This window comes from Cupressus sempervirens, chromosome 10, assembly GCF_028749045.1.
Source record: "Cupressus sempervirens isolate cs-2001-9-10 chromosome 10, ASM2874904v1, whole genome shotgun sequence".
In the NCBI taxonomy this organism is placed as follows: Eukaryota; Viridiplantae; Streptophyta; class Pinopsida; order Cupressales; family Cupressaceae; genus Cupressus; species Cupressus sempervirens.
In genome coordinates, this window is record NC_143127.1 from 275754493 (window position 1) to 275772391 (window position 17899).

The following is a 17899-nucleotide window of genomic DNA, read 5'->3' on the forward strand; positions in this document are numbered from 1 at the left end:
CAAGACCACTTATGTATTCTCTCCCCTCGTGCCTTTGGGTGATCTTGGGTGCACAAGAAATAAGTGGTTTTGTTTTTATTTCTTTTTAGGAGGCCTACTTGGGGATTTTATCACCCCTTGAAATGACCTCAACTCCAGTGTTCTGGAAAAGTATAAAAATCGGGAGGTGAATCAAAAGACACATCTCTTGGAAGTGGAATATTGTCACTCTTGGCTAAGCTCCAAAAAAATTTATACCTTTAGGAAGTGAAGGAAGAGATTTGGGTTACCATCTCTCCCTGGCTATGTGGCAGTATTTCTTTTCATCTATAGTTTTGGGCCTCACGTACCTTGTGTATATCAAGGACTCCTTTGAGATAAGCCTTGTTCATCCTAGAGTTGGTAGTTTTTATTTTGAAATTGGTTGAGTCTAGTCACATCTTATTGTGAAGTTTTTGGGTACTTGAAATTTGGGTCTTGTTTTATTCCTGCCATGACCGATAAAGTCAACCAAGTCAAATATAAGAAAGTGAAGTTTTCCAAACCACCTGTCTACAAGGAAAGAAAGAACCTAGCATATAGTGACAAACAATTCCAATACGCTATCAAAGACATTCAAAAAGAAGAAGCTACACAAGAACGTTATGATAGAATTGAATACAATGGAAAAATTTGAAACTGGTCTGTTTTCCCAGGAGTGAACCCAAGGTTTTTATTTCCAGTGAATGAGGATTGAGTTAGCTACATTAGTGACCACAACACTTTCATCTTCTATATCTACCTCCATCTTTCCAAACTCCTAGTCTTCCACTTTCAAATTTTCTTCTACAGAGCTTAAAATTTAAAACATCTTTTGACATTACAACACTAGACCTTTCATCTATAAGAAAACATTTATCCTAATCACACTTACTTATTTGGGATCACAAGTCTATCTCCAAATAGTAAGCAATCAATTTGGTGTCCTATCTTGCCTACAAGATCACTTGGCTATCTTTGGTAGGAGAAAGATACTAATATCCTCTAATCAATCTTTGTTTGCTAAAGCAAGGTCTTTTGTTCAAACTTGGGTAGTTGAGCCTTTAATCACATAAGGTTAATAGCTCTTATTCTCATTTTCTTTTTCTTCCATAATCTTCCACCCATTGTCTTAGTCACTCTTGTATGGTACACACATGATCAAGAAGCTTCACATTTAATCCCATGTCACATTTGTAAGAATCATTGAGGCAATTAGAGATGGAGAATCCTTTTCCTCCACTCTCAACTTCATTAGGAAACACAATTCCCTCTAGTTCGAACCTTGGTATGCCTAACTCAACATCCACATGAGAACTAGAAGATCCCTTCCATAACACAACTTTGAGGGATAATGACGATGAAATATACCAAGATGAAGATCCTATTGACCCTAATGATGTACCTGGTGATGTTAGGACATTCCTTGTAGACCCCTACAATGTGGAAATGATGGAAAAATCCATTAGGGAAAACAAAACTAAGATATTCCTAAATGTGGTCAAGGATGGTGTTAATTTTCGCCCAAGCTTTGATGAGAACACTTTGTTTAGAAAAATTACAAAAGGTGGTGCACCCATGTTGTTCACTTCAAATGCAGCTCTGACTTCTAGCAAAGGGAAAGAAACCATGGTGATAACTAGTGCTATGCCTACACCTAGCACTTCAACACAACCTACATTTCAATTGAGTGCAGAATATATTCAATAGATCATTAGTGCCATGCCCAATGTTACCACACATGCTAGTATTCCACAATCTACCTTGACAACTTCAACTATGGGATGCTTAGGCATTGGACAAGTGCCTACTCAACCAATGGAAATTCTGACACAACCAATACACTCTTCTTATTTACAAGTGCCAACCACTATGGTAAAGATATCCATGCCAATTCCAACAACTGCATATCAATACATTGGCTAAAGTGGAGTTCCTCCACCACCTCACACTACATTTGGGACTCCCCACAATTTAGGAGGTGGATTTGTGAACACCCAACAATCACAAGTGCAACCTAATCAAGATTTGGCTCAACAATTTCAAGAATTGTGAAATTTGGTCCTTAACATGAACAACAAAGGGGTGAAGGATGTCTCTTTTGAGGAAATTTTTCCTTTTTCATTTGATAAATCCATTAATATGGTGCCATTTCCAACCGGTTTTGAAATACCTAAATTTGACAAGTATATAGGAGAGACATGCCCCATCACCCATCTTAGGGAATTTTCCATTTTGTGCCAAGAAGTAGCCTACAGTGATGACTATCTTAAGAGGCTCTTTGCATGAAGTCTTGGAGGCCCCACACTTGAGTGGTTAATGAATTTACCTAAGGGCTCCTTTACTTCTTTCAATGATTTGACAAGCAAGTTTATAGCACAATACTCTTACAACATTGAACATCATGCCTGATTGAGTGACTTGTGCAACACAAAACAATGAAATGGAGAAACTTTTGCTAACTTTCTACAAAGGTGGAGACATCTTGCTAATCGTATGCCATATAAAATTGAAGATTCCCATCTTGTGGATATATTGATCAAGAACTTGATACCTGAAATGTCCTTCCACATGAAAATGGCTAGCCTCAAAGACTTTTCCACTTTAGTCAAAAAGGGAAAAAATATTGAAATGAACTTTTGGAAAAAGGTACCTTTAAACATTATAATTCATCATCCTCCAAAAATGAATCAAACAACAATAGCAAACCCAAATTCTGGTCCAAGAATAAGGGTGTTACACATGATGGTGTTACTAATGTCAAAAACCTTCAAGGAGGGAACAACAACAACTACCACAATCTAAACAACAACAATTCAAATCATGACAACCAAGGCAATCAACAATCTAGAAATCAAACACAATTCTTTCCATGCAACAACAACTACAATCGTGACTATGATCAAAATAGAAAGTTCACTAACTTTCATGAACCTTTGGAAGCCATCTTTCAAAAATTAGTGGATCACAACTTGATGATATTTCTTAACACACGTCCTTTTGATGAAAATCAACCAAAGTGAAAGTGGTATAAGGAAAATGAATATTGTAAATACCATCGTATCAAAGGACATGACACCAAAAAATGTATCAAGCTCAAATTTTTTATCCAAAATCTTATTGATGATGGGGAAATTGAAGTAGAGGGAGGTCCAACCTCTAAAAATGCAAAATTGAAGATATTTCAAAAACTATTTCTTGATCACAACAATGATAATAACAATACCAACAATGTGAATCAAGCATCCACATCAAATGCATTACCTTACGATTATTCTACTAACCACATATCAGGGTTTGACTCCTTGTGTGGTCACATTGAAGAAGTAGATGCTCATGTGAATACCCTTGTCTTACAAGCGGCTGATTGTGATGCCACCAGTCGATGAGGAAGACTCACTTTGCAAGCTACCACTCCAAATAACACTAATCCACCAATGTCACATGCACCTATTGCGCCATCCACATCACAAAGGCCCACTTCTCACTATGATGTGTTGTCCTAGCTAGGTAAGACTCCTACACAAATATCTATTCTTGAGCTTCTAACCACATCACCCATCCATAAAGAGATCTTAGATTTCACTGCTATGATTGGAAACTTTTCCGCTCAACAACACCTTGTCTTCACAAATAAAGATTTCCAAGGTCTTGATCCCCACCATAATTTGTCACTCCACATTGAATTCCTCATATAACGACATAAGATTAAAAGAGTCCTTATAGACAATGGGTCTAGTTTGAACCTTTTTACATTGAAAATGATTCATTTCTTGGGACTACCAGAGGATCTCCTAGATGTTAATAAAAGGATCACAATAAAAGCATATGATGAAAGGGAAAGAGAATCAAAATGAGTCATCATGTTGCCTCTAAAAGTTGGACCAGCCATCATAAATACTAAATGCGATGTCTTAGACTTGGATTTTCCATATAACATCTTGCTTGGTAGATCGTGGATACATACACTAAAGGAGGTCCCATCCACCTATCATCAATGCTTGAAATTCCCCCACCAAGGAAGAGAGATCACAATCCCAGGGGATCCCACTCCTTTTGAATTTCATAAAAGATTGGAAGGTGCACCAATGAATTTTTGTCCAATAAGTGAGTTTTCCAAATTTGTACCTAAATCTCTCATCATAATAGAACCACCTTCTACAACAGTACTAGAATTAGCTAATGAGGATTCAAATTCCCGCAAGGGAAAAGAGAAGGTTGAAGATACTAAAACTAACACCATAGGGAAGAAGGTTACTTTTGCTGATTTAGGAATGGGAGAGTATAAGTTTGAAAATGCCTTGTGTGTTGGACAACTACCACTCTCCCCTCGTTCCTTTGGAAAACCTTCTCAATTATCACCTTCTACTAATAAGGAAACCATGCAAGTTAACAAGACAACATTTGAGCATTGGGGTTCACTTAGTGATGAGCACATGGAAGATAATATCCTAGATTGGCTATATTATGATGGAAAAGATGAACCTGTGGAGTTTCCTAAGGATAAATATGTTAAGGCACCTCCCATTATTGAAAAAATGGGATATCATGGTACCAGCCTTGGACCAAAAGAAGATGGAATTAGACAACCCTTAGAAGCTAATAGCTATCCTAAAGGATGTGGATTGGGCTCCATTAAACCAAAGGTATCTTTTGCTGACAACTATTGTACAGTTGAACCTAATTCTGAGGCTGAAGAGGAGGAATTCTTCGAAGTACCTTTCCAATACATTGAAGATGACCTAGATAACTATGTCCATGCCATTACCATAGATTATCTTTCATCCATTAACCTACCTCTCACCAATCCTGACATGATAGACTGGGACCTTCAAGATACACCACCAACTCTTGACATCTGTAAGACTAATGAAGCAGTGATGGCACTTTTTGCCCTTAAGAATCTCTGAGATTATGAACATGAGATCCAATAAAATGAGGAAGCCTAATTTGGTAGCCAAGTCAACTCTCTTAGTCACAAAAGTGAAAAAGAAAATAAAAATGGAAAAACAAAAGAAACATCCTCTAGTGAAAACTCTTCTAGAGCACTTTTGGATGAAGAAAAAGATAAAATAAAGGATGCAACTTCTATGAAAACCTCTTAGAGGCACTAGAAGAGGGAGAGATTGACTTGCCATTTAGATCCTTGCCACCATAAAAATTACCTATTTTGAATGAGGACACAATTCTAGTCAATTTGGGAATAGAGGATAATCCACGAATCACCTACCTTGCTGCTAACTTAAGTCTTGAGGAACAAAAAGCCATGACTGAATTCTTAAAAAAGGGAAAAATCAATTTTGCATGGACATACAAAGACATGCCTAGCTTAGATACAGATTTGGTTGTGCATCATTTGACAATTGATCCCAAGATTAAACTAGTGAAGCAAAAGTTGCGCAAAATGCACCCTAAGGTAGCACTTCTAGTCAAAGCAGAGTTGCAAAAAATGTTAGAGGCAAAGTTCATCCATCCTATTTATTGACTATCTTGAGTGGGTCTCCAACATTGTTCCTATAGGGAAAGCATTTGGGGCATCCGTGTTTGTTTAGATTTTTAAGATTTAAATCTCACATGTCCTAAGGATGATTTTCCACTCCCTAACATAGATATCATAGTGGATTTGACTGCTAGACATGAAATGTTGTCTTTGATGGATGGGTTTTTCAGTTATAACCAAATTAGAATTGCAGAAGAGGATCAACATAAAATGGCATTCACCACCCCATGGGGAACCTTTTGTTATCAAGTCATGCCTTTTGGCTTGAAAAATTTTGGTGCCACTTATCAATGCGCAATGACTACCATATTCCATGATCTTCTACATGTCATAATGGAGGACTATGTTGATGATATTCTAGGAAAATCCAAGACAAGAGAATCCCACATTGATGTCCTAACCACTACTTTTGATAGGTTGGAGAAATATAAAGTTCACCTTAATCCTAAGAAATGTGTATTTGGGGTCAAATCAGGAAAACTGTTAGGCTACATTGTGTCAAGAAGAGGTATTGAGGTCAATCCAAAAAAAGTGAAGGCCATCATGGCTATGCCTCCACCTACCACATTGAAACAACTCTGCAATTTTCAAGGAAAGTTACAATCTATTAGGAGATTTATGTCACAACTAGCAAATAAAGTCCATCCACTTCAGCATTTGCTTCACAAGGGAAACAAGTTTCAATGGGATTGCCTATGCCAAAAAGCATGTGAACAAATTAAGACATATTTGGCTAATCCTCCAATTTTAGTACCTCCAGTTGCAAGACAACCATTGATTTATACATTTCAGCTACTTTAGTTGCCTTAGGAGCTCTTTTGGCACAATTAGATGATATTGGGAATGAGCAAGCCATATATTACCTCAATCGAACACTAGTTGGCTATGAGTTAAACTACACTGCTATTGAGAGAGCATGTTTGGTTGTAGTCTTTTGTACACAAAAACTATGTCATTATATGCTTAATCATACTACATATCTCATTGCTAAGATAGGTCCACTCAAGTATTTGTTATCAAAAGCTGCCCTCACTGGCCGAGCAGCAAAATGGGTCTTAATTTTGAGTGAGTTTCACATTGTTTATAAGGATCGTAAGGCCATTAAAGGACAAGTAATTGCAGATGAGCTTGCTGAAGCTCCTCTACAAGGAGACCATCCCATTGTAGCTAATTTTCCAGATGACACAATTATGACCTTAGCCCCTACTACACCATGGAAATTATTTTTTGATGGATCCTTTACACAAAAGGGATCGAGGGCAGGAATTTTTTTTGTGACACCACAAGGGGACCTCATTCCAAAGTCTTATAAAATCTCATTCCCTTGCACAAATAATATAGCTAAGTATGAAGGTTTAGTCATAGGACTACATCAAGTTATCAGATGGAATATCAAAAACCTTCTTGTCTTTGGAGACTCACAATTGGTCATTAAACAAGTCACAAATGAATACCACACCAAGGATGAGAAATTGTTGCCCTACCGCAGAATAGTTGAGGATCTTAAGCAGCATTTTATAGAGATTTTTTTTTAGTAGATTCCAAGGGCTAATAATAAAGTAGCAGATGCTATGGCTACTATTGCCTCTATGATTTCCATGCTATAATATAGTCCTAAATGTGAGTTTCTCATTGAGAATCTTTTTACTCCTGCTTATGAGCAAATTGATTCAAAGTTGGTGTGTGAGATTGTTTCTCCTGAGTCTCCATGGTACGCTGACATCTTTGCCTGTTTATGTCACAAAACCATTCCCATAGCCCTCACCCCAAACCAAAGAAAAACCTTCATCCGTTGAACTGCCTGCTATACCATCCTAGGTGACACTTTTTCGAAAACACTTTGATGGAACTCTCCTCTAATGTCTTAGTTTAGATGAAGCCCGAACAGCATTAGAAGAGGTTCACCAAGGGATTTGTGGTGCCCACTCTAGCGGCCTTACATTAGCGAAAAAGCTTCATAAAATAGGTTACTATTGGCCCACTATGGAAGTAGATGCATATTAGTTTGTGAAAAGATGTGTTCCATGTCAGTAGCATGGTGATTTGATACATGCTCCTACCCAAGAACTTTAGCCCACCATCACTCCATGGCCCTTTTTCCACTGGGGATTCAATCTTGTTGGTCAAGTATACCCAAATTCCTCAAATGGCCACAAGTACATTATTTATGCCACTAAGTACTTCAAAAATTGGGTCGAGGCTATTCCATTAACCTACATAATCAAAAAACAGATTTCAAAGTTCATCCTGAACTACATTATTTGTCATTTTGGTATACCTCATGATATCATGACTGATAATGGAACCCCTTTCAAAAATCAAGAGGTTGCTACACTATGTAAGAAATTTGGAATCACCCAACATTTTTCCACCAGATACTACCCCCAAGGCAATGGCCAAGCTGAAGCTACCAATAAAACCATCTTGAAAATCCTAAAGAAAATCATTGATGCAGTTGGCCATGATTGGCACATCCAAATTTCTCCCACCCTTTGGGCCTATCGTACCTCCATTCATACCCCCATAGGAGCCACCCCATTTTCCCTTGTTTATGGTTCTGAAGCCATCTTGCCCATTGAAATTGAGCTCCCTTCCCTCAGAATCTCTCTCAAGAATCTAATATTTGAAGAAGACTACCAAGTTACTCGCTTGCAAGAGTTGGAACTCCTTGATGAGAGATGACTGAATGCCCTAAACCACCTTCACATGTATCAAAATCACCTTCAGCTTTAGTATCATAAGAAAGTAAAGCCATGGGAATTTGAAGTGGGTGACTTAGTTTTGCAGCATAATATGAAGAACCTCTAGAATCGTGAAAAGAAAGGAAAATTTGAGGCAAATTGGCTAGGTTCGTTTATCATTACAGCCAAATATGGTTCTGGGGCATATCAGATTGCTACTCCAGAGGGAGATCCACTCCCTGAGCCTGTAAACATCTAACATCTCAAGCAGTTCTATGCTTGAGCCTTTGTAGTTTCTATACAATGTTTATAGTCCCACAAAAATCCAAAAAAATTAGAAAATCAAAAAATCCAAAAACATTCATAAAATGTTCCTGAAAAAGCCCTAAAAAGTAGAAAAAATGTTTTGGAAATAAAGTATGGTTCGATCCATTGTCTATACGACTCATTTTTCTTCACTCCATTCCACCATTCCACTTCCCTTGTGCAAAGTCTTATCTAGCCTTTTGCGTTTCATAAAAAAGACCTCTTGCCTGTGAGGCTTCATTTCACTTCCATCTTTTGAAAGACCTCTAGTCCGCGAGGTATTTTTTGTCGAATGATTGTCATCCCATTATGCTAAGCTTTTTCACAACAATGACCACTCTTGGACTTACACAAAATCACCATTTGAGACTTAATGCTTCAAGAAACTTGTTCGCTTCATAGCCCTTGCCAAAAATGCACAATTTTATGATCAGTTGACATTTCAACTTGACACACTTTCATAGGTTGAATCCTTCCTATAGGCGACATTGTGACATTCACTTCTAGACCTAAGGTTCTTGGTAGGAATTGTGGACTAAATGATTACTTGGTCATGAGGTCTCTTTTTGGTTGATTTTAATTGTGTGTTAGTGAAAGCCTTTTATGGTGCACCTTGATCTTCCATATTTTGGTCGTATCAAAATGGCTATCATTAGCTACACATATTTTTGTGGTATGATCTATTTTTGAGGCTCTATTTCATGTGTGTCAGTTTTAGGTTATGTTAATGTGTTGTGTAATGGGGCCAATGGGTTAACACACATCCCACCAAAGATCCCTAAAAGACTTTGGGTGTGCCCAGACCTCTCTAATGTGTATATGAAATTTGATCCATCATGACTATGCAAACTACACCTATTGTCCTAAAGTCTCTATGGTTTTGTATGTCTAGTCCACACAAAAGAGTCATGTCATTTATGCTTCTATAGCATATAATGCATAAACTCATTTTGTAAAATCAACTTAAGGTGTGCTCTCCATATGAACACAATGGAATCTCTTGATATCATGTAGTTAGGATGCATGTAGTATAGGGTTTCATTCGAGTCGTGCTTGAGACAAGGTTCTATTTATTTCCCCCCTCCTACACTATGCTACTAGGTTTCTATGAGTGACAGTTTTGACAGATATTCATTTATTTAGTTCATTTTCATTATGTTGCATTAAAATCTCATTATTGCATTCATTCATTTTCCATTGCATTAGTGTTCATTTGATTCATCTCATTTAGTATTTTTTTAGTTCATTTTATTAGATTGCATTAGTTCATTAGTTGCATACATTCATTTTAGTCATCACATCTAGGGGCATATACATCATCTGACATATATATAGTGCATCCATGCATACATCTCATAAATCTGCATCACACACATGTTAGACATCATATATATATGCCTACATCATAGGAAATATCACATAGCATCACATCCTGAATCAAAAATGTTAGTATCCACATCATAAATCCATACATATACATCACATACATCCATACACATATAGAGTCATCAAATCATGTCATATATTTCAAAAAATAGTGTCTGTACAGTCCATATACACATCATATCGAATCATGTAGTGCAAATGCATCATCAAAAAACTTGCTACATCTACACATATCTGTTAAAACACTGATCACTATATGAAATCAAGTCATTGACTGTGAGGGCCTTGCCCACCTATATCCCCCCCTTGAGGAGGTCTCTGTTGTCCTACGGACTGCTCTGATCTAGGTCTACCACTTGAGATCCATGAGCTGGCTCCCCTCTCAAAATCTACCTGTCGTCACTCAACAGGCACAGCCTCTCTATAAAGAAACCTATAATAGGCTACCTCTTGTATGGCCCATGTCTCTACTCGACTAGCTGTGAGGGCCTCCTACATCATTGAGACAGTTGCCTCAGGCTGTACCATCTGTATGGCTATGTCCCGCTGCCTGCAGTATCCATTCAGCTGCGCCTGATGGGTGGCCCGCTTGACTTATAAGGCGGCTATCTCTGCTCGGAGCCTCTCTACCTCTACTTGATCCCCTACCCCTGTATGGGTGCCCACCCCTACAAACTCCCCTGCATCCACCCGTGCCTATAGGGCCACTAAGGCCTCCTGTGCACTGTCCCCTCTGGCCCTCTACACTTGCAGCTCTGCCTATATGGCCCCCATGGCCTGCTTTAAGCTGTCCCCTCTAGGCCTTTGCACCTGTAGCTCTCCTTGTATAGCCCCCATGGCTTGCTCTCAGCTATCTTCTCATGCCTGCTGCACTTGTGTTACCCCCTATAGTCAAGCTACCTCTATTCGCAGGCTATCCCTCTCGGCCCTGACCATGTTTGGGTCCTCTCCCTATATCTGTCCCTGTGGTGGTGCCTGTGGTGGTGCTTGCAGTGGTGCTTGGGTCTATGCCTGTGCTTTTCCCTATACCCGTGCATGTGCCTAGGACTGCGGTGCTCTCTGTGGCAGCCCCTGTGCTGGTGCTAGCCCTGGCCCTCTCCTCGCTCAAACTATGCACCTATGTGGTCCCTCCTGTGCTCCCTATACTGGTGGTGGTATCATAGCTTCCTACCCACCATCCCCTGCTCCATCTCCCTCCCCCTGTGCCTGCTCTACTAGTAGAGGTACCCCTAGCACTGTAAGCCTGACCCACTAGTGGGCTACCCATCACTATGTGTATGCTGGTGTCATACCTACATCTCCCCTGTCTTGGCCATTCACCCATGGCACCGTGGCCATCTCCATCCAAGAAGCCCAGGCCAATCATATAGTGGTCCAGTGTCCCCATAACTGGCCATACTCTCGTGACACTACATGATATAAGAATTTGTCTAAAACTATATCATGTACCCTACCAAACTGTTATCACACCCAAGAGGGCATATAGCACATAATCACACACACAGATCGACCAATGATCCAACAGTCAGTTTGTGTGTACAGGAGGTACATCTGATCCTCCATGTCATCCTCACCACTAGCTACTAGTGTCTGCCCCCACCACTCTACCCCATCATAGGGAGTCCACTTGAACATAATGATCTCATCTATGCATCGATGCCAGAACCTTGCAGAATTTGTCAATGTATACTAGATAGGAGGCTGATATCTACAGGCATATGGCTTCCCAGGCTGCCTGGTCTCTCGCTAAGTGATCGATCATGTGACTTCGATGTGATCCCATGACCAGACCATCAGTAATGTCAGTCCTGGTCATATCATGTGTTGGGTCTAATATACACACATGTGTAGATCATGATATAGCTTGACAAGGATAGTCTATCCCCAGTAGTAGACTGCTCCATCCTCTTGTAGTAGAGTGCTCAGCACTCGCACCCACCCGATCGGCCACCTATGTCCCACATGATCTGGAAGCATCCACCATATCAATGAGGCTAGGTATACTGCCAGCCTCGGTAGCCTCTACTCTAGTGCACCCCTCCATGACAACCATGATTGTTGGATGGGTAATCTATGTCATCGTCTACCAAAGCACTCCCTCAAGAATGGATTTAAACCCTCTAATACATACTCTGGGTAGGCACCTCTGATCGGTACTCATAAGATTTTCCACACATTTAGGAGTGTGATTGTAGTCTCCCCCATCGATAGATGGAAACTCCCATTAGGCGTGTGCCATCGCTCTATGAGAGCCCATAGCTACGCTGAATGGCCCCTCAGATCCAATCACTCGTGAACGTGCTCTAGCCCACATAGTCACACATGCCCCCAATCTATGTCTATTAACCTCTCCTATATCATCATGGTTAGAGGATAGTGCTCCGTCGACCTAAATGCCACTGTGTCCTCCTGCAGCATAGATATGCAGAGCATTAGTTTTGCTAACTTGTGATGTCCCTATAGTGGGGCATCTTCCCTTGCCTCCTCCTAATCTACCCTAATTGGTGTGATTGTTCTTTGATGCAGATGCTGATATGCATAGAAGCTAATTAGCAAAAATGCTAATCTGCATAGACGTTGATCTGCGGAGCTACTGATCTGTGCAGATGCTTGTTTACCCCAGACAACAACATTCTATCATCTGTGAAGACGATGACATATTCTTCGTCATCTTTTCTTCCCTTTTTCATCTACGTAGATGACAGGTTGAATCCTGTCATCTCCATGAACCTTTTCACCCTTTTGGCATTTATGCAGATGACAGGATGTATCCTATCATCTCCACGAACGCTAAGGTCATTGCTTTATCATCTGCATAGACGACAAGGTCAAGGCTGTCATCTTTGCCTAGACCTCTTTTTTTAACACATTTATGGCCTAATAAATGCACCTAGTCTAGCCTAGCCTACCAAAACACGAAGAGGATCAGATGACTTACCGGTGGGCCCATCTTGACTACTCGCTGGTACTCCCGTATGCACTCACCAAGTTGTAATTGATCAATGGGGTCCATATCTACTCTATATGCTCTACTTGCAGTGTGACAATGAACTTATTTGGGCCCCCTCGGAAGCTTATATAGGCCCCCCATGGACCCTGTTTGAGCCCTGCTCTTTCCTAAGCCGTATTCGTCTGTTGTTTACCCGCAAGTCATGCAAATTCTCATTTTTCTTCTTTTCCTTCTTTCTTAACACCTTTTTCGCAAAAATTGCCAAATATTTATTTTTTGCGCAATTTTTGTAGGGGACACCCTCCTCTCCTGTCATCACCATAGGACTCCCTCCTTCTCTAGGGCAACCTATACTTTCTTTTCTTTGATATGATGTCACTCCAACATCACATCAAAGAGGGGCAAAATGTAGACACTTAAAATCATCCCTAAAGACTATATTAATTTATTAATATTGCCCATGACATTGTAATTAATTATTGATTAATTAATTACATTGCTCACATTCTTCTACTTATTTAATTATATTAATTAATTAAATAAGTTCATTATCTTAAGTATTTAAATCTAATTTAAATACTCCTAGCCTTAATGTGTTAAATTAATTTAACACATGACCCCCCATATTCCTCTTTTTAAATAAATTTTATTTATTTAAACCCTCACATCTCATTAATTCCTCTAAACTCATGATTAAATTAAATTTCATTTAATTTAGTCTTAAGCCTAACCTAGAGCCTAGTCTACACCCATCATTTTCATCCTCTTAAGCCTATTTCTTCTCTAATTCCACTTAATCATTCCTAATCATCTCCTTAATCCCCCTCATTAGCTTAAGAGTGTGTTCACACATGTGTGATATGGCATGCCCACACACTCTTGTCTCCCACTCTTCTTCTCATGTGTGAGCAAACTTTGAATTCTTGACCATTTGCATGGCTTGCATGTCACCTTATGTGGCACCTACTTGGATGCCACCTCACCATGCCCTTTCTCAAGCCTATAAATAGAGGGCTTGTCTCAAGCATTTGCATCTTATTTTTATTGCATTATTATCATGTTGGTTTGAGATTTGAGTTTGCATTCATAGTTTGAGCTTTCATGATAGTTTGAGCTTGCATTGGTAGAGTTCTCATAGTGATTTTATAGGTTCATGCTAATCATTTGGTAGCTGATTTAGTTTGCATCTTACATTGTTCATTTAGTTTTCTTCATGCATTTGCATTTCTATTCCATAGCTTACATTCTTAGTTAGTTTTCTTTATTGCATATCATCTTCATTCTTGAATGCTTTCAAGAATGGCTTTCTCTATAGCCATTTCTTGAAGTGTTCTTCATTCCACATAGTTTAGGATCTTAGTGCATTTTCATTCACATTTGAATTCACACTTGCACTCACACACTCAAGAGATTTTTTTATTTTTGTGTTTGGGAGAGCACATCAAACATACCCCCATATTAACACACCAACAAGGCCTCTCATAGGTGCCTTTGTTGAGCTATAGAGGTGTCTGGAAGGTTGGATTTGTTGGTTGCTTAGGGTTGCAAAACCCAAGTAAGCATTGGTTGATATTTATTTCTTTCATTTTGATGAATGCTTGATGCATTTTGAAAGTTTTAAACTAGTGTTTGTTTGTTAACCCATGCTTCTTGCAGGTCACATTTTCTAGCACACAAACTCAACGAAAGCAAACATAAGAACAACCAAAGAAGGAGGAAGAGAAAAATATTTTTTATTGATTCTTCAAATATCCAACATACATGCCTAGTTGTAAGACCTTCCAAGTTATGGCTAGATACAAATTCCATTCATACACAAAGATTAACAGCAAATTTGCACTTTCCAATTCTTCTCTCCAATCCTCTTTAAATTCACACTTTCTAGTTCTCCTCTCCAATCCTCTCTAAAAACTCTTAACTGCTCTAGCTCCTAGCCTAAACACTCTATTTATACTATCCAAAATGACTTATAGATCATTCTAGAACATGGAGAGGCCACAAGTTGGCTCTCAATAAATATTAAATGAAAATAAGCCTAACATTAAATACACAAGTCAGACTGAATCAACAATTAACTATCTTGAAATCAATGTCCAAGAAAAATCATGATATCTCCTAGCTCTAATTGAGTTAGAAATCATGCATTGAATTATGGCCAGATATCTAGGTCCTCTAAAAATTATCAAGTACACAAAGTTAGATTCATTAAGAAAAAGTATGCATCCATTTTGAAAGTTGAGCATAGAAAATTATCGCGTAGAACTATAGAAATTGATGTTTTGGGAGAATTTAAATATCTTCCAACTCATATGGAGTTAGAACTTTTTTCTTAGATAATAGATAGTAATCTAGGCCCTCTTCAATTCTTAAAGTTTTTTTTCCTTCATTCATTATTTAAAATTACTTACATGGTCTGCAATAGGCACCCAAAAACCAAAAAATGTAGTTTCAGTAGAACACAATTTCAGTAGTAGGATAATAACTAAAAACATGCAGGATAGCAGTGCAACCCAAGATGCTCCTACATTAGTATTAGTTTTGATGAAAATATTAGGGCTCTCTTGATTTTTTGTTCTTTTCCTGAAAGATGGAATGGCTTGGTAATGGTTGTGAGTAATTTTGTTTCTAGATCTAACACTATAAAATATGATGATGTGATTGGAATCATTCTGATTGAGGAAACTTGTAGGAAATCCTTGGGTGGATCTACATCAAGAAGTGATTTGGATGCACAATGAAGAAGTAGAAAAATTGAAACATGAAATAATTCAAAAAATTATGGAAAATCAAGAGGAAAGCTAAAGGGGAGGAGGTCTCAATCGAGAGGACCAAATGACTACTAGTACTGTGGTAAAATAGGGCATAGGAAGAAAGACTGGTAGACTTGAAAGAAGAATGAAGGAGAAAAGATAAATGAAGACAAGGAGGAAAAATTGGTAAGTAAAAAATTCAAAGAGGATGCCTTGCTTTTGTCTTTATAAAGTGTTGATGATTCATGGGTTTTAGATTTTGGTGCTTCATTTCATGCTACACCTTATAGAGGTTATTTCATTTATTATGCCCAAAGGGATTTTGGGTTTGTTTATTTAGGGGATAATGAACCCTATTAAATTTTTGGAAATGAAAAATTTAATATTAAGTTGTACAATGGTAATCATTGGCTACTGCATGAGGTAATACATGTTCCAAAGCTAAGTAGGAATTTAATTTCAATAGGGCAACTTGGTGATGAGGGTTGTGTACTTACTTTTAATGATAAAAATTGGAAGGTTTCAAAAGTTTTCCTTGTAGTAGAAAAAAGCTATGAAAGTAGGCACCTTATATCTTTGTATAGGTCATATTGTGTCTTCTACTTTAATTTTTTCAAAGAAAAATGAATTTTCAAGAATAGTCGCTATAGATGAGTAGCGAGAACAAATAGTTGTAAATTTTGATATAGCACTATGGCACCACAAACTTGGGTAGATGAGTGAGAAAGGTATGAAAGTACTTCATTCAAAGAAAGTTTTACCAGGTTTGAAATGTGTTAATATAGATTTTTGTAAAAGTTGTGTGTATGGAAAAAAAAGAAAGAGTGAGTTTCGTGAAGACAGGGAAGGAAAATAAAAGGGAGAAATTAGAGCTTGTGCATATAGGTGTATGGGGACTAGTTCAGGTATGTTCCCTTGGTGGCTCTCAGTATTATGTTACATTTATTGATGATGCAACTAGAAAAGTATGGGTTTATTTCCTTAGATAGAAATCTAATGTATTTCAAACTTTTAAGAAATTGGAAATGCTTGGTTGAAAATGAGACTGGTAAGAAATTAAAATGTCTCAAATCTGATAATGGTGGTAAGTCTTGTAGTCATGAATTTGAAGATTATTACTCCACTAATGGTATTCATAGATAGAAAATTGTTCCAAGGACTCCACAAGAAAATAGAATACCTAAACGCATGAATTGGACTATAATGGAGTGTGCAAGGAGTATGAGGTTGCATGTTGGGTTTTCCTTACACATGTGGGTAGAGGCTGTCAAAGTTGTTTTATATTTGATTAATAGGTCCCACTACTCCTTTGGGTTGTGGTATTCAAGAGGAAGCATGGACTAGTAAGAAGGTGAGTTATTCTTTTCTAAAGACCTTCAATTGTGAAGCATTTGCTCACATTGATTCTAAAAGTAGAACCAAGCTGGAAGCTAAGTCAAAGAAATATGTATTTGTAGGATATGGAATTGATAAATTTGGTTATAGGCTTTGGAATTTTGAAAATAGTAAAATTATAATAAGAAGGGATGTCATATTCAATAAGAAAGTGTTGTACAAAGATTTTTTGTGGCAAACTGAGAAGAAAGAAAATAATTATGTAGTGTTGGATGATACTCCAAAAGATGATGTTCCAGTCATTTTTCATGATGTGCAACAACCACAATAACAAATACCACATACACCAATAAATGTATGATGGTCAAAAAAGCTAATTAGACATCCAAAAAGATTTTCTCCTTTCCTTGTATTCTATTTTACTTACTAATGCTAGTGAACTTGAATGTTATGATGAAGTTGTGCAGGTGGATACTAAAATTCAGTGAGAGTCTACAATGAAGATGAAATGGACTCTTTGCTGAAAAATAAGACATGGGATTTATGCAAGTTACCTATAGGTAAAAGGGATTTATAGAATAAGTAGGTTTATAGGTTGAAAGAGGAGGATGGAGATAAGAAAATATTTAAACCCAAGCTAGTTGTAAAATGATTTACATAGAAAAAAGGAATTCATTTTGATGAGATATTCTCTCCTATTGTTAAAATGACTTCTATCTGTACTGTTTTAAGTATTGTGGCGAGTCAAGATTTGCATTTGGAGTAGCTTGATGTTAAAACAACCTTCCTTTATGGTGATTTGGATAAAGAGATATATATGGCTTAACCACAAGGATTTGAGGTCAAAGGTAAAGAGAACTTAGTGTGCATATTGAAGAAAAGTTTATATGGCTTGAAGCAAGCACCTCAGCAATGATATCTAAAATTTAATAGGTTTATGCATGCGCATGGATATAATAGGTGTCATTCAAATCATTGTGTTTATTTTAAGAGG